Below are 26,354 nucleotides of genomic sequence, written 5' to 3' on the forward strand. Positions count from 1 at the left end.
AAGAGTTAGTGGTAAATAGAAGTACTTTTTTTCATGTGAAACTGGACTTCTGATTACATTAATTTGGATCAAGAATAGTGAGAAAGAAGGTCTTAAGAGAAAATGAAGGGAGGCTCCTAAAAATGAAAATAGAGAAAATTGTTTCCTCTCCTGATAGGTTTCATGAATGTGGGAGAAAGCTAACAGAACTTCCAATCACCGCATATTTCACAGTTGATGATGTCAAGGTACTTTACAACTACAGAAGATGTCTGTGAAAATTAATAAAAAAAATTTAAAATAAGTTTTTAAAAAAATTCTTTGATTTTTGTCTCTTGATGCATGATTTATTGATATGTCACATTGTGGACGCAAACATTATAATATCAGGGACTTATTTGGATCAAGGTTCATGTTCCAAAATGCAGGGTTCATATATCCCTGCTCTTCCAGCATAGTTCCTCCCCAATTAATGGAATGATGACATGGCACTGTGTTTTTTTTAAGATTTATTTATTTATTTGAGAGAGAGAGAGTGAGGGGAGGGGCAGACAGAGAGAGAGAGAGAGAATCTCAAGCAGGCTCTCAACTAAGTGCAGAGCCCCACATGGGGCCCAATCTGAGGACCCTGAGATCATGACCTGAGCTGAAACTAAGAGTGAGACTTTGAACTGACTGGGCCACTCAAGTGGCCTGAGGTGGCACTTTCTTAATATTAACAACTGAAGAGTCCCATAAGCATGTTAAAATATCCTTTCTCCCTTCAGTTTGACAGTTTCCAGTCTCTTAGTTAATAAATAATGTTTTCATTTCACACCTAGGAGTTGTTTGTTCTCTAAAGCAGAAAATAAAGTTAAGTTCAAAGAAATAGTTATATTATGAAATAAACTAAGGTTTATTTTCCAAATGACAAAAAAAGTATTAAAGATGTTGAATAAAGAGGAATTCATGGCTATAGTGGTACCATCTGCCTATTCACTTGTTTCTTCACTGATTAAGCCTATGAAGAAAGGTGTTATTTCGAGTGTCAAATATCATAACTGAGAAATAGTTCTGGGAAAATTGATATTTTGTATGGGCTCACCCAGAATTTTCAAATATTTTAAGGTAGACTCAGTGGTAAGCTTATGTCTGGACTTCTATTATAAATCAAATATTAAGCACAATTTGGAGAACATGTGTTTTGTCATATTTTCAGAAATGTCTGCTTAAGTAATTAATGTTTTTTTAGACTTTAGAGTATGTATTTTCCTAAACTGAGCATAGTTTATAAGACAAGTATTCCTTCATATACCACAAGTTATAAAAGGTTCTGACATGCAGTAGTAATAATGATGCAGAAACCATAAATAATGTTTTTAATGATATTCACAAAGTAAAATACATTGATAAAATGGAGAATTATATGGGTTTTGGAAGAGTCATTCATTCATTCACTCATTCATTCATTTATTAATTCAAAATATTTACTGATTATCTACTGTTTTATCAGCTCCAGATATAAAATGGTGAACAGGTGAGCCATTAAGGAAATCAGAAAGTAGTGGAAAGGGGAAAGACATATAGATGATTATCACTCCACAACAGTGTTCTTTTGACTCTGCTGTTATATAAAGAGTCCTTTAGGGGTGTCTGCGTGGCTCAGTCAGGTAAGCGTCTGCCTTCAGCTCAGGTCATCATCTCAGGGTCCTGGGATCGAGCCCCACATTAGGCTCCCTGCTAAGCAAGGAACCTGTTTCTCCCTCTCCCTCTTCAACTCCCTCTGCTTGTGCTGTCTCTCTCACATACTCTCTCTCTCTCAAATAAATAATCTTTTTTAAAAAAAGAGTACTTTAATAAAAGAGAGCCAAAGTATAATGCCTTTAATTTCTCCTGTATTTTGATTGATCCTATTCCCAGTAACCCATATTTATCCTTTTGAGCCATTACAGGTCTACTACAATATTCTATAATAAATGACAACATCTCACTTTTTAGAGAAACATATATTTTCCATGGCATTTATATAGTGTTTATTATTTATACAAGTTTCTGAGAAAACTTGTCTGAGCACATACAATAGGAAAAAAAAACATAACCTTCTTTATTCTCCAGTATATTGTGAGTATGAAAGAAGTTAAGGCAGCTGGGCTGTGATCCATTTGCTCCCTTTTCCAGAAGGGTGTTCCTGAGGTGGTGGTGAGGGAGCAAGGGAGAAGGTAGATGACTTCGCCCAATCTCCTTTTCAGCTGGACCTCTGGGTAAAACAAACAGACAACAACAGCAACAACAACAACAAAAACTGAGTGAAATTTCCTAAAGAGAAAGAGCTGTTTATAGAATGATTTTAACAGAATGTTCCTGGCTAAAAATTATTGATAGTAAATAAACCTGAAGTCTATGGGTTTATGAAAGTATAGGTCTCTGGAAAATGTCATATAAGGTATACACCTCTCTGGAGTATAAAATGGAGATGTTTTGTAACTTAAATGTTTCCTGATGAGTAAAGGAAATCTCACCTCACCTGGAGATTTCATCTATTATTCTGGGCCAAAGAGCATGTGTCATAGGAAAAAAAGAACATGGGAGGACAAACAAGATGTTCTAGGTCTCTCTTTATTTCACTTACGCTTCTTAAGGATCTATATCTTTAGGATTATTAGGTCTTATAAGGGAGAGAATTAGTAGAATTAGTATATAAAATATTGGTAGAGACACAGTGGGCATGAAGACCTACAGGCCAGATTGTTTTCTGTCTTCTTTCTAATGTCAGAGCACTTTAAGATGCAACAATTACAGGGATACGGTCTTTATATCAGCAACAATAAAATTTTTCAAAAGGCGCAAAGGATGAGATGTGATGGAAAGTAGTCAAATTGCAAGTTATAAAAGGTTCTGACATGCAGTAGTAATAATGATGCAGAAACCATAAATAATGTTTTTAATGATATTCACAAAGTAAAATACATTGATAAAATGGAGAATTATATGGGTTTTGGAAGAGTCATTCATTCATTCACTCATTCATTTATTAATTCAAAATATTGCAAATATTTTCAAATGATCTTTTGGCCAAATGACTAATCAATAATTTATACCATAATATGGCAAACTAAGGCATGAGTCAAATCTGGCTGTTTGTTTTTTAATAGAGTTTTATTGGTGCATTTGCGTATTGACTGTGGCTTTCACAATACAGTAGCAGAGTTATGTGGGTGCAAAGAGACCATATGTGGCCCACAAAACCTATAATATTACTGTCTGACTGAGTCCTGATTAAGTCTCCATTTTATATCACAATGTATTATAAAAAAATAATTCATTAACATTTATAGAGATCTTTACAATTTATTAAAAATTTGCCATAATTTATATCTTTTAAGGTAGGTAAAGATGATTTTATTACTTTTCCAATTTAATAATGTGGTAACTTCATAGCTTCCATCAATGTATTCATATTCTTTGAACTAATTATATTTTGGGGCTTACGCCTTTAAAAATAAAAATATAGAAAAAACATTAACATGCAATTATTAATTATGGTACAATTTTCAATGGTAAAAACTGGAAGGAAGTTGTTAATTATGACATTAGAACTGGACTGAATGTTATGCAGTCATTAACTATTTTAACTAGGAAAAATATTCAGTAATTAGAATTTTATTTATAGAATTATAAAATTCTATGATAGTATGTTACACAAAACAAGTAGATATCAAAGTGGTGTACATTATGAATATAATTAGCTATAGTGGCACATTTATAAAAAAGGAAATATACAAAGTCATAATTATGTTAGAGTAATGGTACATGATATAGTCTTGTGATATGTTTGATTTGTCTAGGCTGGAGTCCCCAATTATTTAATCAAACACAAACCTAGGTGTGGCTGTGAAGGCATTTGGATGTTATTAAAATCCATAATCAGTTGACTTTAAGTAAAAGAGATTATCCTAGATATTCTGGGAGGGCTTGATTCAATCTGTTGAGAAGCCTTAAAAGTATGATGAAAAGGAAATTCCATCTATGCACAGCCTTTTCAGCCCTACAGAATTCCAGCCTGCCCTTCCTGAAGTCCTGCCCTATGGATTTTAGACTTACCTCGCCAGCTTCCACAATCATGTAAGTCAGTTCTTTGCAATAAATCTTTCAATATATATCTCTTGCTGATTCTGCTTCTCTGGTTGAACCTTGATTGATAGAGATTTTGGTAACTGGAAGTAGACTGCTGCTGTGACAAATACCTCAAAATATGGAAGTGACTTGGGAATTGGGTAATAGGTGGAGGCTGGAGGAATTTTGAGAAGTATAAATGAAAAAGCCTACCTTGCCTTGAACAGACTGTTAGTGGAAATACGGATATTAACAACTCTCCTAGTGAGGACAAGGGGCATGGTAAAGAAAACATACTGTCTTAGAGAATACCTAAGTCATCATAAACAAAACATTTGTAGAAATGTGGGAATTAAAGGAGCTGCTAATAAGGGCTAAGGTGGAAAAGAGAAACTCATTATTGGGAACTAAAGAAAAGGAAGTCAAAAAAAAAAAATAAAGAAAAGGAAGTCCTTGCTATATAATGGCAGAAAGCTGAGCTGAATTGTGTCCTTTAGTTACGTGGAAAGCAGAACTTGTTAAGTGATGAACTTGGATACTTTACTAAGATTTTCAAGCAAAGTATGAATGGTGCAGCCTGGTTTCTTCTTGCTGCTTTTAGTATAATCGAGAGGAAAAAGGTAAGTGAACTGTTAACTGAAATGCAGTCTTTAAAAGCTGGAAAAGGCAACAAACAAACAAGCAAGCAAGCAAGCAAAAAGCCCACAGTCATTCTTCCTTAGAGCTACGAGAAGGTAATGTGGTCTTGCTAACACTTTGATTTCAGTTCCATGAGATCCATTTCAGACTATGACCTACAGAACCAAAAGATGATAAATTTGTGTTGTTTTAAGCCACTAAGTTTATGGTAATTTTTATAGCAGCAATAGGAATGAAAAATACAGATTTAGGGGTAAAATTTTTCTTAATTTTCCCTCCACATTCTCTGTACTATCTATATTATCTTTGCAATGGGACATACTAATTTTTTTCTCAATTTCAGAAAAGGTTGGAGATGTTCCCAATATTCCAAAGCTATTAAATGGAAGATCAAGAATTTAAACCTATGGCTTCTGTCTAACTCATATATGCTATCTACTCTACCACACCTAAATATGGTGAAGCAGTGAAAAAAAATAGAAGGGATATATCCTGGATGCCATTTTATAGATTCATACATTCAGCCAGTAATGATTGTGCTTCTTATAGGGTCTGGCTTTATAGAAAACATTGAAAATACAAACCTAATAAGAGGTAATAAGCTTGAGAGAAGCTAAACATTGAAATATATGGAAATTGAAAAGTCTAAAGTTTCTGTGTTGTGAAAGTCATCTTTTTGTTGTGACAAAAAGACTTGATTTATTAGGTAAGGATGCATGTGGGAGTCAACGGAAGTTAAGTTCTGATATGATGGATAGGATCATATTCTGAGAGAGCTTACATATCAGGCAGATGACTTTCACATTGACATGGTAGTAAAAAATTACTAGAGATGTATTTGCTTGGGAGAACCATCATGAAATCATTTTAAAAAGATTGTTCTAGTGTCTTTATAGAAAGAGATTAAAAAATGGAAACAGAGTAAGAGATGCCAATTAAGAAACTCTTGCAGTAATTCAAATGCAGGGCCATGAGAGATTAACTCAAGAGGTAGTGGTAAAAACAGAGGAAAAGGAATGAATATGAATAATTTTCAAAGGAAATACTTATAGGTTTTCATAACTCTTTGACCTGATGAAAAGAAAGAAGAAATAATCATTGTGACTCTGTATTTATAATCTATGAGGCATGAAATCACATCAGACCTAGCAATGGATCCAGTCTGTATGTGTCAATGTCTGAAGCAGAAAAGGTCAATCCAGTAGGGTTCTCTGAGATTAAATGCAAACCTTTAAAGAGAAAAAAAAAATGGTTTGGGGGAAACATAGGTCAAGAACTAGCATCTACTCCATGGTAGGTAACATTTGCAAGAAATGGAGTAAGCAACAGTCTGTGAAAAAAAAAAAATAAGATGAATCCCTAGGGGTTTGGGGAAGAAAGACTCTGGGGGCAAAGTACCCAATGCTTAAAAGCAGAAATGGATTTGAGATTTAATCAAGAGAAGATCCTAAGAAAATTTCCCAACAACCAACAGGCAGATGGAGATAATAGTTTTAGGCCGATGGGCTTTACCTCTGATATACCACAAGGCTCTCACCTGGCCCTGAATTCTTAGAGAATATGATTTGACTGACCCTATCACCTCATTTTATGTCTAATAAAGTTACATCTGTGGAATTGCATTATATACCTTTGTAAAGTACCTAATGTTTTTAATATAAATCTTTGAATTTCAATTGAATTTAATGAAAAAACATATATGCTTCTAAAACATGACCATCAGTAAATGTATTAGGATTCAAAGATAAATAAAGTATGATTCCTACCTTTAAAAAACTTAAAATATAGTTTTACTTATTTTACTTATTGATTCACAATCAAATGCATTGCTATATTTAAAAATCTGGTCTTGGGGAAAAAATTCCTAAATATTGAAAATTGGCTAAAAAAATGACTTTTCAGTGAATGCACTCATTTTAATTAGGTTAATATTTGTAATTCAATGATAGTGATTTAAATATAACTGGGGCTCCATTTTCTTACTTTTTAGCCAAAATGTAACTACAGTCAAAAGTCCTTAGTTTTAATGAAAAATGTGGCAGATGTTGTATGTCCTCTAGTGGCCACAAAGTATATCTTTATATCTTGCAGGGGTTTTGTCAAGAATGCATTTCACAAGTTTGGATGTTAAACTTATCTTTATCTACTGAAAGCCTTTGAGATTATCTGGCTAGTAAATAAGGTATAAAATTATATTTCTACAAAAAAAACAATAAAACAAAAAAAACCACACCCTATCTTTTACTAGAAAAGATAAGATTGTGTGTGTGTTGATATCCTTCGAAGGATGATCAAAGAGATGACTGAAATACATCCAAACTTTTGAAAATGATACGAGCTGGTTGATTGATTCAACATCACTGAATGAGGAAGAGCAGCTCTGCAAAGTATTTTGCAAGATCAGAATTATCATTAGACACTGAACAGGTAAAATGAAGTGTGCATATTATTTGAAGATAGAATTGATAAATGAATATTTTAATATGCTTTATAAAGAGTTTCTTGTCCCATTGTTCTATGTCTATAGTATTCCTTCATCTCTAAAATTAAATTTCATTTTTTATTAAAAAAAAGAATGCATTTCACATGTCAGACATACTAATTTTACTAATATCACATTTTAAATATTCCATAATTCTTACTTTATCTTAACTGCAATAGTGCAAAGTAAAATTCTAACCTCTCAGTATGTAGGAAAACATATGCTATATGTTTTCTAGGGAAAATTTTCTAACTACATAAAATTTTGTAAACGTAACACAGTAAGAGCCACATCCAATAAATGCAAAAAAGAAAATATGCAAATTAAATTATCCCCAAAACAATGATATAGTTCATATTGCCCATTATGCTGTGCTAATATGGACCAAAAGGAGAACTGAGAACATCTGGATACTAAGCTGCTTTATTAGTCAAGATTCTACAAGAAACAGAACCAATGGGATATATATACAGATGTATTTTAAGGAATTGGTTCATGTGATTGTGGAGATTGGTGAGTCTGAAATCCTTAGGGCAGGCCAGCAGGCTGGAAACTTATGTAAGAGTTAATGGTGCAGTCTAGAATTCCAAATCTGCAGGGTAGGACAGAAGACTGAGAACTCAGGCAGGATTTTTATGCTGCAGCCTTAAGATAGAATTCCTTTTCTTTGGAAAACCTGCCTTTGTTTTTAAGGCCTTTAACTGTTTGGATGTGGCCCACTTACATTATGGAGGGTGATCTGTTTTACTTAAAGTCTAGTAATTGTAAACGTTAATCACATCTGCAAATACCTTCACAACAACATCTAGACTAGTTTTTGACCAAACAACTAGGCATTATAGCCTAGCCAAGTTGACACATAATATAAACCACCACCATTACCAACCATAGTTTTAAGTGCTTATTTTCACTCATTTTTTGTCTTCATCATAATTCACTGAGGCAGGTGCTCTTAATGACTCACTCAAACTAAACTGAGGCACATATTAGTAAAGTAACTTGCCCAAGGGTCATAGCCAGTAACTGGGGGATTTGGGATTTAAAACCTTGCTTTAAATACTAACTATAGATGTTCCAGTGAATCTATATTACATTTTTTTCAGGAAATATTTTAGGTATACACACAAAAAAATAGAGAATATTAAACATACTTGTACTTCCCAGTCATTTTTGTCAAATTTTACCAGTTGGCTTCATTATTTTTTGAATTTTTTAAAATAACTAAATCATACAAGACATAGTTGAGATCAGTTTCATATCTCTCCCTAATACCATAATTCATTTATCCTTTCAAAGTAACCACTATTCTGAATTTGGCATTTATCATTCCCATGCATATTTTCTAGAAATTTTAAATATTTTATTTATTTATTTGAGAGAGAGAGCGAGTGAGTGAGCACGTGCGCAAGTGGGGGGAGGGGCAAATGGGAAGGGAGAGAGAGAGAGGGAAAGACTCTCAAGCAGACTCCACACTGAGCGCAGAACCCATCATGGGGCTCAATCCCATGACCCTGAGATCATGACCTGAGCCAAAACCAAAAGTCGGATGCTTAACCAACTGAGCCATCCAGGTGCCCCTATTTTCTAGAAATTTTAAACACAGATTTGTATTAATAAAAATATTACATTATATCCTTTTTCTTGTTTTTAAGTTTAAGTATATGGTACAATATTTTGTATAAATTACATTTTGTTGAGTTAAAAAGGACATTTTTGGGATTTATGTATGTTGATACATGAGGCTCTAATTGATTCATTTTAATTAGTTTAGTCTTTCATTGTTTGGATATACCACAACTTATTCCGTTCTTTTGCTAATGGGCATTTGGGTTATTTCAACTTTTTCACTATTGCAAATAATACTGCAATTAATATTTCATATAAGTGCTTATGTGTCTCCTGTGAGATTATCTCAGAGTATACTAAAAGTGCAATTACTAGTCAGGAGACAGGCCCTAAGGTGGGCTCCAGAGATTTTCCTCTTTCTGGTGTCCACACATTTGTGTAACCCACTTCCCTTGACTGAGAAACCCCTGTGATTTGCTTCTAACCAATAGGACATGGCAAAGGTAGTGAGATAGCTCTTCTATGAGTAAGTTATGTTATATGACTGTATCACAGCAGACTGGAGCCGACATTCTACCCACAGGTATGATGAAATCAGCAGTTATGTTGGAGAAGCCCATATGACAAGAAACAGCAGATGGCCTCCAGGACCTTAGGACTGCCTTTAGCCAATAACCAGCAAAAATCAGGATCTTTAGCTGTACAGTCAGAAGGAAATTATTTTAGCCAACAACTTAAACTTGGAAGCTATAGTAGGCAAAATAATAATCCCAAATATGCTCACATCCTAATCCTTAGACCCCATGAATGTATTACCTTACATGGCAAAAGGGACTTTGCAGATGTGATCAAGGGTAAAGACTGTGATAGGAAGAACATCCTGGATTATCCAGGTGGATCCAATCTAATGATAGGAGATTTAAGAGCAGGTAACTTTTCCTAACTTTTCCCAACTTCTTTTTTCAGTAGTTACAGAGAGAGGGAAAGAAGGGTCAGAGAGATGCAACAGTGCTGGCTTGGAAGATGGAGAAAGGATCATAACCCAAGGAATATAGGCAGTCTTCAGAAGCTGAAAAGGTAAGCTAAAGTCCATAGTTGATATAGCAGTCAACTGGTAAACTTGCCTTTTATTAACTGTAGTAAATATCTTTATCCTGAATAAAGATCCTAGTATCCATGTCTTGGTGGTAATAACAGACTACTTGTAGTTATAATGTGCCTAGTGTATCTTTTTCCATCCATCCTTTTTTTTTTTCTTTCAAATAGACTATTTTTTAAAGCAGTTTTAGGTTCACAGAAAAATGAGTGAAAATTTTGGAAAGTCTCTATATACCATCTGTCTTCCCTTCCACAACCTCCCCCATTCTCAACATCCTCCACCAGAGAGGTACATTGGTTATAACTGATGAACCTACATTGAAATATCATTATCCCCAAAGTCCAAAGTTTATATTAAGGTTCACTCTTGGTGGTGTACATTCTGCGGGTTTTGACAAATGTATAATGACATGTAACTACCAATATATATATATTGTATGTATAATATATATACATTACATATATAATTGCATATATTACAATTCCAAATTATTACAACATAATTACATATTTTATATATGTATATACAGTATAGTATAGGATTGTTTCACTGCCCTAAAAATCTTCAGCGCTCTGTCTGTTCATTTCTTCCTCCCCACTAGTCCTGGCAACCACTGATCTTTTTACTGTCTCTATAATTTTGCCTCTTCCAGAATGTCATACAGTTGGAATCATATAATAGATAGCACTTTCAAATTGGCTTATTTTACTTCGTAATTTGCATTTAAGTTTCCTCCATATTTTTATGGCTTAATAGCTCATTTGTTTGTTTATTTTCAGTTTTAACATTTCTTTTTTAAAAAAGATTTTATTTATTTATGAGAGAGAGAGAGAGAGAAAGCATAAGTAGGGGGGAGGGGCAGAAGGAGAAATAGACTCCCCACCAAGCAGGGAGCCTGATGCAGGGCTCCATCACAGAATCCCAGGACCATGACCTGAGCTGAAGGCAGATGCTCAACCAACTGGGCCACCCAAGTGCCCCAGTTTTAATATTTCTGTTTTTAAAATGCTTAAGGAATATACTTTTCATCTCAAAGCATTTGATATTTGTGTTTAATTATGAATATTTTCCCTATCACTTAAATGGCTTAGCATATAAGGAAATATTTTGCCTTACCTAGCAATCGCCAAAAGGGTTTCTACTAGGATCTAGCCAGACAAATCATTTGTTTTAAAACAACCAATAGGCTATATGTGTATTTTTTAAGTGGTATATAATAGCAGTTTAATATGAATTTCTAAACATTACATGATTCAAAATCCTAAAAGTTTATGCTTTTCCATTTTTTTAATGTATTAACAATAGAAACCTTTTGACACATAACTTTTGAAAGTTGTTGAAAAAGTTAAAAGCTAGTTTGTGGTATCTCTATTCTTATGTCCAGGTTCACCATGACACTGACACTGGCCCAAGTAGGGATTAAATGTACTAGCTAGTAACTTATAATGTGTTATTTAAAGTCCAAAACGTCCATAGAGGTACTCTGTACCAGCATGTCTACTTTTTTTTAATCAAAAATGTATAGATTAATGGTGTGTATCTATTTCACCTGTTTAAAACCAGTCCGCTTTAGCTCCCTGACCAATAGAATACAAAAAACCTATCCAGGGAAGTTATACCTTGGCTGTGCTGAATCATGACTTCCCACACTTATCTTGGTGGTCATGATCCAGAGCTGAAGCATGTCCTGCATCTGAGAAAATGGTCTGGAAGTGTGCCTAGGAATCTCCATTCTCTCTCATGGTTGTCTATGCTTTTATCCTTTTACCTTTATTAAAGCTTTATATGAGTGTATGTTGGTTCATAACCTCCTCAGGAGCTTCCTGGATGAAATCTAAAACTAGCCCCTCTGGGGAGGGAGAGACTGAAGAAAGAGGTAGGCCACTCCAGGTTGCTAGGTGGCAGGTTCAGTGAGCAAAGGCAACCTACATACAGGGCTTGTCTTGGGCAGCAACAAGGGAAATAGATCTTTGCACCCACCCACCAAATCTTAAAAGTTTATATAGAGTCCTTAACTGGGTTCAGCACACTGGACTGTATACTGTCCAGATGGTCTCAGTACCACATCACCATCTCCAGTGGGAGTGGGTAAGGCAAGCAGAACCCATATTCCATGGATAGGGGAGGTGGTGAGGAGCCTCTTATTGCCAAGGTGCACCTCATAGGTCAACTGGAAGTCATGTCATCTTGATGACCTCCACCAACAGTGTACCCTGTGGTTTAATGAGTTCTTTCAGTTATCTGACCCTGTGTAATTTGCTGCAGTTGGTCCTCCGAGCAGGATGCTTGAAGTGGCCCTTGGCTGTATAATTAAATGATGGATAAGGCTTAGTTTGGAAGAAAGGAAGATGAGGAAATGGGATATGAAGGACCTTTGATGCCAAGCTAGCTCTGCTAGGCTAGCCTTCAATTCAGTGGTATTGTGACCATTGACAGCAGAATAAACATATCAACTTAGAAATGGATAGATCTGGAGCTGAGGGAAATACCTAAATGGATGAAAAAAGAAATTCAGACAGGAGGGAAGTCAGTCAAGAATTCTGTGCCTTGGCTGCTGTTAGCTGCTTTGGCAAAAATGAGAGTAACTAAGAAAAAACACGAGGCTTCAGGTCTGCCAGCTTACCGCCATTGATTCTGTGTTAACAGGAAGGGACATGATGAAATCAGGGAGTAGTACAAGTACTTCTTTTGATCAGAATGTTACCCTGCCTAACTGATAATCACTAAAAAAGATTATACAGGCTTTGGACAGGTGAAGGGGAAAGTGGGGATCAAGAGATGCCCCAGACCTGGAATATTCAAAGAGCTCAGGCAGTCTATGTTTTGCAGAAATGTGGATATCCTAATCTCTTGAGCCAGTGGAAGGCAGGGTTATGTGAAAATAGCTTGAGAGGGGAAATAGTCCAACTCCACTCTCATACAAAGCTGAACAATCCTGAGGGTGCTGAAATGTTGGAAGTACAAGCACTTTCAGATTGATTATATAAGGACAAAATATGCTCTAATTTTAGGCTTTTCACCCAACAAATAATTTATGTGATAAATAGGGTTCAAATGCTTGGGATTCTTGTGTGACCCTCCTGTTGGGAGGTAAAGGGATATGAGAGAAGCTGTCACAGACCTACTGGCTCAACTCCGAAAGGGTTAAGTGATGGGAAAAATGTTAGAAATATTTAGGAGAAAAAAGACCATTAAGATTAAAAGGCATAGGGACACCTGTGTGGCTTAGTCAGTTAGGTGTCTGCTTTCAGCTCAGGGCTTGGGATTGAGCTCTGCATCTGGTTCCATGCTCGGCGGGGAGCCTGCTTCTCCCTCTCCCTCTGCCGCTCCCCCTGCTTATGCTCTCTCATTCTCTCTCTCAAATAAAAAAATAAAATATTTTTAAAAAGAGATTAAAAGGGATGAAAAAGCCTCAGGACAATTAAACAGGTTGGGATAGTTAGTTAAAAATATCATGAAAAAGGAAGTAATAGATGGAATAACTACTAAAACTTTAATAGCTTGCTGGAGAGATTATGTGGTCCATCTGCACCACCAACTCCAAAAGTTACAAAAAAAGACTTGTTCAATTTATCCTAGCCATAGTGAATTTTTAAAAATCTTATGGTGATAGAAAAAAAAAAAGTATCCTCATAAACAACACTGATTAAAACAATGCCAGCTAAAGAATGTATCAGGTTGGTCCCAGGGTGGAAAGTGTTGGTGCCTTCATAGCAGGGAATCCAAGACCTTTTGCATTGGTGTGTGTGGAATATCATGGACATGATGAAGAAATTTTATTGGAATTGTTCTACAGTGGCTCATAGTTTACTGTCAGATCTGCTAATAAAAAGCAAAAAGGCAACATAATTAAATTATGGAGTTGTGGTATATTGTCAGTGACTTAAAATGGAAAATATGGCTTGAAGTAGAAATTTATGAACAAAGATTACTCATGGTTGTGTACCAGAATATGTTATTAGAATGTATGTGATATCTTGAAGGGGAGGGATGGGAAGCTCTTCCCTCAAACAATTGGAGAAAGGGATCTAAAAATCTGCTCTATATACTATTTTAATTGTTAAGCTAAATGGAAACCCTGAGGAGGACCTTACCCACTCAAGTGATTAATGGAAAACAATATAGTACACCTGGGGGTTATTAAGAAATTCCTGACTTGGCTAAGGTTATGATAGACACAAGTATATTATCACCCATAGAATACCCTTTCTAGTAATCCAGTGTGGCTTGGAAGAAAAGTTGAGGAATCTTGGAAGTTAATTGTAGACTATGGAGGACTGAAAAAAATGGTTCCTCCAACAGCATCAGCCTAACAGTGTAACACTTCACATTTGCAACAAGCTAAGAAGGATTGGTATTCTGTGATTGATTTATCTAACAATTTCTTTTTTAACTTCAATTGTGGAAGAAAGTCAAAATCATTGTGCATTTCTGTTAGTTGGAATGTAAATTGGTGCAGCCACTGTGGAAAACAGTATGGATGCTATTTAAAAAAAATTAAAAATAGAAATACACTATGATTGACTAATTTCACTACTAGGTATTTACCCCAAGAAAATGAAAACACTAATTTGAAAAGATATATCCACCCCTAGGTTTATTGCAGCATTACTTATAATAGTCAAAGTATGGAAGCAATATAAGCATCCATCAATAGGTGAATGGATAAGAAGATGTGGTATATATGTGATGGAATATTACTCAGTCCTAAAAAAAGCATGGGATCTTGCCATTTGCAACAACATGGGTGTACCTAGAGAGTGTTATGCTAAGTGAAATAAGTGAAAAACAAATGCCTATGATTTCACTTATATGTGGAGCAAAACAAATGAATAAACAAAAGTAGACACAGACTCATAAATATAGAAGACAAATATGATTGTCATAGGGGAGGGAGGTTGGGGGGATGGGCAAAAAGGGGCAAAGAAGAATGGGAGGTACAGGCTTCTAGTTAGGGAATGAGTAAGTCACAGGATAAAAGGTACAGCATAGGGAATATAGTCAATGGTATTATAATAGCATTGCGTGGTGATAGATGGTAGCTATATTTGTGGTGAGAATAACATATAGTTACTGAATCACTGTGTTGTACACCTGAAACTTATGTAACATTGTGTGTCAATTATACTTCAATTAAAAAAAAAATCATTGTCGGGGCACCTGGGTGGCTCAGTTGGTTAAGCGACTGCCTTCAACTCAGGTCATGATCCCAGGGTCCTGGGATTGAGCCCTGCATCGGGCTCCCTGCTCAGCGGGGAGTCTGCTTCTCCCTCTCCCTCTGCTTGCCACTCCCCCGGCTTGTGCTCTCTCTCTCTCTCCCTGTGAAATAAATAAATGAAATCTTTAAAAAAAATCATTGTCTATTTATGTTGGACAGAATCCAATACAGGTTTACTGAGCTTCCATAGGGATATTTAAATTCTGCTTAGTGACATAACCGGTTCAATTTGATTCAATTGAAATGTGCAGTTATACATTTTATTGATGATAGAATGCTGATCTCCATCTGAAGATCATGCTAAAGCAAATAAAAGTTCTGATTGATCATATCGCTACCAGAGACCAGCTATAGCCAGCTAAAAATGTAGGTTCAAGAATACGTGGTAATATTCATAAGAATTACTTGGGCCAGAGACATTAGCAACATTCTTCAAACAACCAAAAATAAGCTACTGTTCCTGCCAGCTCAAAAACTGAAACAAAAATTAATTGGTTTGTTTTGTTTTGTAAAATAAGCTCCCACTCACAAAGTTACCAGAAAAAAGAAAAGCTGAATTTGAATGGGGCTCTGAACAGCAGTAGCCTACCATGCAGTGTCAAAAAGCCATGACCTAATAATAGATACTTCTGGGGTCATACAACCTCAATGATGATCAAATGATCGGAGTGTCAACAACTCCAACCATATTTGCTGAGGTCTTGGCCAAAAGCTTATTACTGCCTCCCAGTGGTAACCACTGAGATTTTGGACTTGAAATTTTCCTAATGCAATTCCCAGCGCTAGTCTCTGACGATCGTTTGCCTGTTATTGTGCTTTAGTTAAACCTGCTTCTATTACAGAAAGATGTAAAATTATTTTGAGATCTGAAATACACATCATGGCATGCATTATGTAAAAACAACATTCTAGGAAAGAAATCCAACAGATACTCATCAAATGGAAATGGACCACAGCAATACATAAAAATGTGGCTTCCATGACTTTGGGCCCTTTCTTAGATCCCCCTGAGGAGTTATCTAACCCCATAGCTGAAGGGCCCCACACCCTATGATCATTTCTCAAGGATGCCTAACAAGCATCATGGTTTACAGATAGTAGTTTCAAGCTGGAAGGACAACATTTAGTCTGGAAGGCATTGTGACACATAATTGGTTATTACTTCGAATAAAGAAGGTAAAGATAAGTCTGCTCAATGGGTAGAATTAAAAATTGTGTTCCTTGTGGTGTCAAAGGAACTGGTCATAAAAATAAGGATATGATATGGACTTTTATAGATTTTTAGATAAAAGCCAATGAACTAGAAGTATGGTTCAGAAAATGAGCTTATAGACTGGAACATAAGAGGTTCCTTAGCATCAGGTGCTACATAATAGAAAATCTTAAGAAGGAGGAAAGTCCAGGCGTGCCTGGGTGGCTCAGTCGGTTAAGCTTCTGGCTCTTGATTTCAGGTCAGATCATGATCTCAGGGTCATGAGATCGAGCTGTGTGAGGCTCTGCACTCAGCGGAGAGTCTGCTTCTCCTCCTCTCCCTCTGCTCCTCTTACTGCTTGCGTGTGTGCTCACATTCATGGGCATGCTCTCTCTCTCTCTCTCTCTCTCTAATAAATAAATCTTTAAAAAAAAGGAGGAAAGTCCAAGTGTAGCAGGTTGAAGCCCATGAAAAAAACAAACAAAAATACTTATAAATTTATAAACAAACAAATAAACAAAGACAACTGGAACCAGAAATTGCATACCCACATTTGGTCTTTGGATGACTTCTTTGTTATAGTAGATGAGCAACCATGAAGAATTTGAGCAATGAATGATGGACAGTAAAAAAAAAATAATAATAATAATGTATTCTACTGTCCTCTGTCTGATGAGAAAGTATTCTGGGAGCTGCACTGGGAAGTCTCAGACCTCTTTAATGTTTGTCTACACTTTGTTTCTACTGCTATTTCATATTGTTGAGCTTTATTTAAAGATTAACATGTATAAACCCTGAAGTCTTGAGATCTTATCATCTGGATCTGTATAATTAATGTCATCATATAAATCAAATTTAAAACACTCAAGCAACATTTCTATTTTATAAGGATCATGATTATACAATCTTGTTATAGTTGAGTCTTTTAAATCTTATTTATGGTAGACTTTCCTTCATGTGTCTATTTATTATTGACTTTCAAATGCGTGCTAATCTTCGGTGAGGCTTTATGTTGAACAATCCTGTAAAGCTAGGGTTGGGGGTACACAGAATAAAACTCTAGAATAGTTTTGTGTTTACTTTTGTAAGGTGCCCCAGGGATTCCACCTCCAGAGGTTGACTTCTTATATTAACTTTAGCCATTTCCAGATTTCATGACCTTTGAAAATTTTATTTTTTTCATGTGCTGGGTATTGCTTTATTTTTTTTAAGTTTTTATTTAAATTCCAGTTAGTTAACATAAAGTGTAATATTAGTTTCAGGTGTACAATGTACTGATTCAACACCTACATACAATACCTAATGCTCATCATGAGTGTACTTCTTAATCCCTATCACCTATTTAACCCTTCCCCCCCATCTACCTCCCCTCTGGTAGCCATCAGTTTGTTCTCTATAGTTAAGAGTCTGTTTCTTGACTTTTGCAAATTTAAATATAAAATGCTTAACATGATAGAGTATAAAACATAGTAGGAGTGAAGTCAGCAAAAATTGAGCAGCATGACCTTCAGGGGCTGTCCTTGACCAGAAACACTGAAAAACTGGCAAATCTGTCAGATTCAACCTTATAAGGAATTCTGGAAGATAGTCAAAGGTTTAAAGCAAACAAGTGAATGCTTAACTGGGAGAAAAGCCACTGAAACATGGTAGGTGAGGTTTGGGGCATTTTAACTTACCTTTTTTCTATCCTGCTGTCCAGGATGTTAGCAGTCTTGAAAGCTGCAGCCCATGTTCTTGGTATGGGTACCTGGTTCCAAAAGGAGCAGAATGGACCTTGTTCCCAAGGAATTGTGTTTTTCTGTTTTGACCTGTCTTTAGGTTCCATGGAGGCCTGATGCAAGGATCTAACCTTCATTTCACCTAACTCAGAACTAAGTGCAGAGAAGTGCCTATGTGGAGCATGTTCATCAAAAACACAAACGAAAGGCAAATGAACAACTTGTTCTGCCTGGGGAATAAAATAACAGTTGTAGAAAACAATAAACATGCTGAAGGCCTGGATGGAGAAGCTGGAGAATGTAATATTTTGGGGCATAAGGATTTTAAAAGCTTCTGCACACACTGGGGAATCTAGAAAGCCATGTGCATGCACAGGGCAGTATGCATGCTCAGAAAACACCAAAGAAGAACATGTGCTTTCACTTCTGGCTGATCTTTATGATCAATTCAAACAAGAAGTAAAGGATCAAATAGAGAATTAAGAGTTTTCTACCATCTTTTCCCCCAAGTGCACTGATTTTGACAATCATCCATGTTTGAGAGTGCCTTTGTGAAAGTCTAACAGTCCAGTGAAGAACTTCTAGCATACGTTAGAGGAAAAAAAATCCCTGATTAAATGCAATGAGGGGGTTAGGAGTAACAGTTTTACTTTACCTGCATAATCCCTTCCCTAGATGGTACAGCCCAATGCCAAGAGAAACACTCTCATGTAGAAAAATAAGAGCATGTGAGTGAGCACCTGGCTTCTCAGCTGTATTGAACACTGGGAAGAGACCCATTTCTTTCTCACCCCATCCAGAATACTGAGGTGTGCTGATGACTGGGAGGTAGGAGCAATTGAAATCATACCAAGTGTCTTTGCTGAGCACAGTGATATGAAATAATAACCAATAGCGGGAAGAAAACTGGAAAATTCACAAAATCTGGAAATTAAACAACATACTACTGAACAACCAATGGGTTAAAGAAGAAATCAAAAAGAAAATTTAAAAAGCATCTTGAAGCAAATAAAAATGGATAAAACATACCAAAACTTCTAGGATGCACCAAAAGCCGTTTTAAGAGGGTAGTTTTGAGTGATAAGCACCTACATTAAGAAAAAAGATCTCATATGGAAAACCTTATCTTTAAAGGAACCACTAAAAGAGCAAAGGAAGCCTTGAGTTAGCAGAAGGAAGAAATAACAAAAGTCAGTAGAAATAAAAGAAATAGAGAACAGATAAACAATAGAAAATAAGAATGAAAATAAAAGCTAGTTTTTTGAAAAGATAAAATTAACAAAGCTTCAGCTAGACTGACTAAGCAACAATACTCAAATAAAATCAGAAATGAAAGAAGAGACATTACAACTGATATCGCAGAAATACAAAGGATCATGAATACTGAATTCCGAATACAGAATACCATGAACAATTATACACCAAAATAAATAACATAACCTAGAAGAAATGGATAAATTCCTAGAAATATACAATCTAACAAGACTTAATGATGAAGAAATAGAAAATCTGAAAAGAATGAGTAAGGTGATTTATCAGTAATTCAAAACCTTCCAACAAAGAAAGGTCAGGAAAAGATTGTTTCACTGGTGAATTCTACCAAATATTTAAAGAAGAATTAATACCAATCCTTCTCAAAGTCTTCCAAAAAAATTGAGGAGGAGGAAACACTCCCAAACTCTTTTTGTAAGGACAGAATTACCCTGATGCCAAAACTAGATAAGGACCCTACAAGAAAAGAAAACTATAGGCCTATATTCCTGATGAATACAGATGCAAAAATTCTCAACAAAATACTAGTGAACCCAATTCAATAGCACATTAAAAGGATCATACACCAAGATCAAGTGGGATATTTGTTTGGAATGCAAGGATGGCTGAACATATGTAAATCAATAAATGTGGTAATCACTTTAATAAAATGAAGGATAAAAATCATATGAACATCTCAATAGATGCAGAAAAAGCATTTGACAAATTTCAACATCCTTTCATGAAAAAACTATCAAATACGGTATAGATGGAATGTAACTCACCACAATATGACAATATGACAAGCCCACAGCTAACATCATATTCATCAATGAAAGGTTAAAGCTTTCCCTCTGTAATCAGGAACATAACAAGGGTGACCAATTTCACCACTCCTATTCAACATAGTACTAGATATCTTAGCCAAAACAGTCAAACAAGAAAAAGAAATAAAAGACATCCAATTTAGAAAGGAAAAAGTAGAAGTGTTTCTATTTGCAGATGATATGCTCTTATATATTAAAAGTTCTAAAGCCTCCAGCAAAAAGCTGTTAGAACTAACAAATGAATTTAGTGAAGTTGCAGGACACAAAGTCGACATAGAAAAATCAGTTGTGTTATATACACTAACAGTAAGCTATCTGAAAAAGAAAGAAAGAAAATAATTATATTTACAATAGCATCAGAAATTTAAAGAAATACTGGGGCACCTGGGTGGCTCAGTAGGTTGAGCGTTTGCCTTCAGCTCAGGTCATGATTCTGGAGTCCCAGGATCAAGCCCCACAGCTGGCTCGAGTCTGGCTTCTCCCTTCCCTCTGCCCCTCCCCCTGTTCCTTCTCTCTCTCTCACTCTCAAATAAATAAATAAAATCTTTTTTAAAAAAAGGAAACTTAAAGAAATACTTAGAAATAAGTTTAACCAAGGAAGTGAAAGATCTATACAGTGAAAACTATAAAACATTGAAGAAAGAAATTGGAGGAGACACAAATAAGTGCAAAGGTATCCCATGTTTGTAGATAAGAAAAATTAATATTGTTAAAATGTCCTTCCTACCCAAAGCCATCTACACATTCAATGCAATGCCTGTTAAAATTTCAGAAGCATTTTTCATGAAATAGAAAAAATCCTAAAATATTTGTGCAATTATAAAAGACCTCAAATAGCTAAAAATTCCTGAGAAAGAAGAACAAAGCTGCAGACGTCAAACGTTCTGATTTCAAACTTTATTATAAAGCAATAGTAATCAAAACAGTATAGTATTGGCATAAAAACAGACACACAGACAAATAGAACAGAATCAAAAGCCCAATCACAATCCCATGTATAAATAATAAGGGAGTCAAGAATACTCAATGGAAAAAACATAGTTTCTTCAATAAATGGTGTTGGGAAAATTGAATATTCATATGCAAAGGAGTGAAATTGGACCCCTAATTACATCAGTCACAAAAAATAATTTGAAATGGATTAGACTTAAATGTAAAATCTGAAGCCATAAAACTCCTAGAAGAAAACAGGGAAAAAGCTCTTTGGCATTGTCCTTGGCAACAATGTTTTGGATATGACACCAAAAGCACAAGCAACAAAAGTAAAAATACACTAGTAGGACTACATCAAAATAAAACCTTCTGCACAGTAAAAGAATCAACAAAATTAAAAGGCAACATACGGAAAGGGAGGAAATATTTGCCAACTATACATCTGATAAGGGATTAATATCCAAAATATATAATAAACTCACAACTCAGTGGTTAAAAAAACTGATTAAAAATTTAGCAAAGAATCTGAATAGACCTTTTCTAAAGAAGACATGCAAATGGCCAATAGGTGAAAAGGTGTTCAAAATTTATAGTCATCAGAGAAATGCAAATCAAAACCATGATGCGATAACTTCTCATACGCATAATAATGGCTATTATCAAAAAATAAAATAAGTGTTGGCGAGCATGTTGAAAAAAGGGTTCCCTTGTGCACTGTTGGGGGGAATTTAAATTGGGACAACCACTACAGAAACCGGTTTTAAAATTCTTCAAAAATTAAAAATAGAACTACTATGTGATCTAGCAATCCCACTTATGGGTATGTATCCACAGGAAATGAAATTACTGTCTTGAAGAGATTTTTGCACGCCCATATTCATTACAGCATTATCCACAATAGCCAAGACATGGAAGTGACATAAGTGTCCATCGATGGATGAATGGATAAGGAAAATGTGAAAGAAGAAAAAGCATGAAAAAGAAGAAAATTATTTTATTTGCAACAACATGGATGGACTCTGGGGGCATTATGCTAAGTGAAATGAGTCAGAGAAAGACAAATACTACATGATCTCACTTATATTTAGACTCTAAAGCCAAATTCATAGAAACAGAAAGGAGAATAGTGCTTGCCAAGTGCTGTAGGATGGGTAAATGGAGAGATGTTGCTCAAAGGGTACAAACTACCAGTTATAAGTTGAATACGTTTTGAGGGTCTAATGTACAACATGTGACTATGGTTAACAATAACATTATATACTTGAAAACTGCTAACAAACTAGATCTTAAATGTTCTCACCACAAAGCACATTCACCTGCGCACACACACACACAACACAGACAACATTGTTCTTATGTCAGGCGATGGATCTAATAGCTAACTTTATTGTGGTAATCATTTTGCAATATATATATATGTGTATCAAATCATTATGTTGTACACAAACTTGCACAATGTTATATGGCAATTATATCTCAGTAAACCTGGAAAAAAAAAAAAAAGGAAATGAAGCTAAGGCAGAGTTGTAAATTACCTGGCCATATGCTTAAAGAATGTTTCACCAAGAAGGATTTTTAAATTTCTCTTACTTCTTTTTGGTTTTTTGGTTTTTGGCTCAAGGCATTTATGGAAATATCTGTCAAACCAATAGCTAACCACCAAGCTAAAAGAAGAGAGACTTCAGAAACCACACATGATAAAAACATACAATGTTTACCAAACAAAGTTTAGAAATGTTGCTAAACAAATAAACAATTACAACCCCACATAAAGCATAAACAAAAATTCTAGAACAATGTCGAATCTGATTTCCAGTGTTTCTATATCATAACATTCAAAATGTCCAGTTTTGGGGGCACCTGAGTGACTCAGTTGGTTGAGCATCTGACTCTTGGCTTTGGCTCAGGGCATGATCTCAGGTCCTAGGATGGAAATCTGCATTGGGCTCCATGCTCAGTGCAGAGTCTGATTGTCACTCTCCCTTTGCCCCTCCCCCTGCTCTCTCTTTCTCTCTCTCAAATGAATAGGTAAACCTTCAAAATGTCCGGTTTTCAACAATACATTATGAGATATTCCAAGAAACAAGAAAGTGTGACCCATTCACAGGAAATAAAAAGGGGGAGGGGGATTAACAGAAACTGTCCCTGATGTAACACAAACAATACAAAGACTTTAAATCAATTATCTTACATATGCTCAAACAGATAAAGGAAACCATGGACAGAAAGCTAAAGGAAAGCAGGAGAGCAATATCTCAGCAAATAGAGAATATCTATAGAGAGAAATTACAATAAGGAACCAAAAAGAAATTTTGGAACTGAAAGGCATAATAAGTAAAATGGAGCATTCATTGTAGAAGTTCAAACGCAAATATGAGCAAGCCACAGAAAGAACCAACACATTTAAAGTTAGGTCAGTTAATTTGTCTAATTAATAGGCCAATTAATTTGTCTAATTTGTACTTTGAAGTATCAGGGGAAAAAAATAAGAGTGAAGATAATTGAACAGAGCCTAAGGCACTTGTAAAACACCATCAAATACACTAACATACACATAATAGGAGACCCAGAAGAAAAAGAGAATGAGACAGAAAAATATTTGAAGAAATAATATCCAGAAGCCTTCCTAAGTTGATGAAAATTAGGGATCTAGACACCCAAAAAGCTCAATGAATTCCAAGTAGGATGAACTAACAGACATCCATGTATAGACACATTATAATCAAACTATCAAAAGATAAAGACGACGAGAATGAAAACCTCGTAAGTAAGAGAAGCAAATCATAACATAAAAGGAAATCTACAAGATTAACATTTCATTTTTTATCAGAAACTATGGAGGTCAGAAGCCAGTAGGGTGATATATTTCAGGCCCTGAAAAGAAAAGAAAAGAAGAGGAGAGGAGAGGAGAGAAGAGCAAAGAAAAAAGAGAAAACTGTGAGCCAGGAATTTTATATCTGGCATACTATCCTGCAAAATGAAAGAACATTTAAAATATTCCCACAGAAATGCAAGCTGGTGCAGCCACTCTGGAAAACAGTATGGAGGTTCCTCAAAAAGTTGAAAATAGAGCTACCATACAACCCAGCAATTGCACTACTGGGTATTTACCCCAAAGATACAAATGTAGGGATCCGAAGGGGTACGTGCACCCCGATGTTTATAGCAGCAATGTCCACAATAGCCAAACTGTGGAAAGAGCCAAGATGTCCATCGACAGATAAATGGATAAAGAAGAAGTGGTATATATATACAATGGAATATTATGCAGCCATCAAAAGGAATGAAATCTTGCCATTTGCAACGACGTGGATGGAACTGGAGGGTATTATGCTGAGTGAAATAAGTCAATCAGAGAAAGACATGTATCATATGATCTCACTGATGTGAGGAATTCTTAATCTCAGGAAACAAACTGAGGGTTGCTGGAGTGGTGGGGGGTGGGAGGGCTGGGGTGGCTGTGTGATAGACATTGGGGAGGGTATGTGCTCTGGTGAGCCCTGTGAATTGTGTAAGACTGTTGAATCACAGACCTGTACCTCTGAAACAAATAATACATTATATGTTAAAAAAAAAAATAAAGAAGATAGCAGGAAGGGAAAAATGAAGGGGGGGAAATCGGAGGGGTAGACAAACCATGAGAGACTATGGACTCTGAAAAACAAACAGAGGGTTCTAGAGGGGAGGGGAGTGGGGGGATGGGTTAGCCTGGTGGTGGGTATTGAGGAGGGCACATTCTGCATGGAGCACTGGGTGTTATGCACAAACAATGAATCATGGAACACTTCATCTAAAACTAATGATGTAATGAATGGTGATTAACATAACATAATAAAATTTAAAAAAATTTAAAGACTTGAAGAAAAAATATTCCCAGAGAAACAGGAGTTGAGGGAGATCATTGCCAGTAGTCCTCCCTTGCAAACATGCTAATGGGAATCCTTCAGGGTGAAATAAAAGGATGCTAGACAATAACTCAAGCCATATGAAGGAATAAAGAATACAGGTAAAGGTAACTAAATATGTAAATATAAAAACCAGGATTATTGTATTTTTTATTTGTAAATTCTCTTTTTTCTTTACAATTTAGAAGAAAAATGCATAAAACAATAATTATAAACCTATGTTAGTAGGCACATATAATGTTGTAATTTGTGAAAATAACACTATAAAAAGGAAAGAATAGAGATGTATAGCAGCAGAGGTTTTGTATACTATTGAAGCTAAGTTGGTATAATTTCAAACTAGGTTGTTGCCATTTTAAGATGTTAATTATGACTTCAAAGGTAACCACTAAGGATATAATTTAAAAATATTCACAAAAAGAACTGAGAAGGGAATCAAAATGGTATATGACAAGAAGAAATAACCAAAAAAATAAAAGAGAAATTAGAGGAATGGATAAATAAACAAGACCCATTTATGTGCTATCTACAAGAGTCAAAGAAACTAATAGGTTGGAAAGAAAAAAATGGAAACATATATTCCATGCAAACCATAAAAAAGGGCTGGGGTGGCTATGCCAATATTAGAACAAACAGACTATGTAAAACATTGTTACAAGAGGCAATGAGGACATTATATATTGAATTAAAGGATCAATCTATCAAAAATACATAATTATATACATAAATGTACTTAGTAATAGGGCCTTAAAATATATGAAACAAAACTTGACAAGATTAAAAGAATAGACAGTTCTTAAATAACAATTGAAGATTTCAATACCCCACTTTCAGTAATGAATAGAACAATTAGAAGATCTGTGAAAAAAATAGAGGACTTGAACAACACCAAAAACTAAGTTCATCTGACAGTCATGTATAGAATACTCTACCGAACAACAGTAAATACACATTCTTCTTAAGTGTACATGGAATAGTCTTAGGGTAGACTGTATGCTAAGCCACAAAACAAGTCTCAATACATTTAAAAGGCGGAAGATTTATGCGTTTTGAAGAGAAACCGGAGTATTCAATACATTTAAAAAGACTGAAATCACACAAAGTATCTGCTCCAAAACAATAGAATTGAACTAGAAATCAATCACAGAAGAAAAACTGAGAAATGTATGAATGTGTAGAAATTAAACAGCACACTCTTAAACGGTGGGTCAAAGAAGACATCATAGGGTAAATTAAGAGATACTTAGAGGTGAAGGAAAGTGAAAACCTAATATACTAGAACTTGTGAGATTCAGCAAAAGGAGTGCCCTGGGGTTATTTTATAGCTATACCTGCTTATGTTAAAAAAAGAAAAAAGAATGATCCCAAATCAAGAACCTAAGCTAAACTGTAAATAAAAAGAAAAAAGGGGTGCCTGGGTGGCTCAGTCGTTAAGCGTCTGCTTTCAGCTCAG

At 35.4% G+C, this 26,354-nt stretch overlaps 1 pseudogene; it reads right to left on the reverse strand.

The window, feature by feature from the left end:
* LOC110578831 overlaps positions 1 to 18,646 on the reverse strand; it is a 122,312-nt pseudogene extending 103,666 nt beyond the window's left edge.
* Positions 18,647 to 26,354: the final 7,708 nt, after the last annotated feature.

Source organism: Neomonachus schauinslandi, chromosome 4, assembly GCF_002201575.2.
Source record: "Neomonachus schauinslandi chromosome 4, ASM220157v2, whole genome shotgun sequence".
Lineage (NCBI taxonomy): Eukaryota > Metazoa > Chordata > Mammalia > Carnivora > Phocidae > Neomonachus > Neomonachus schauinslandi.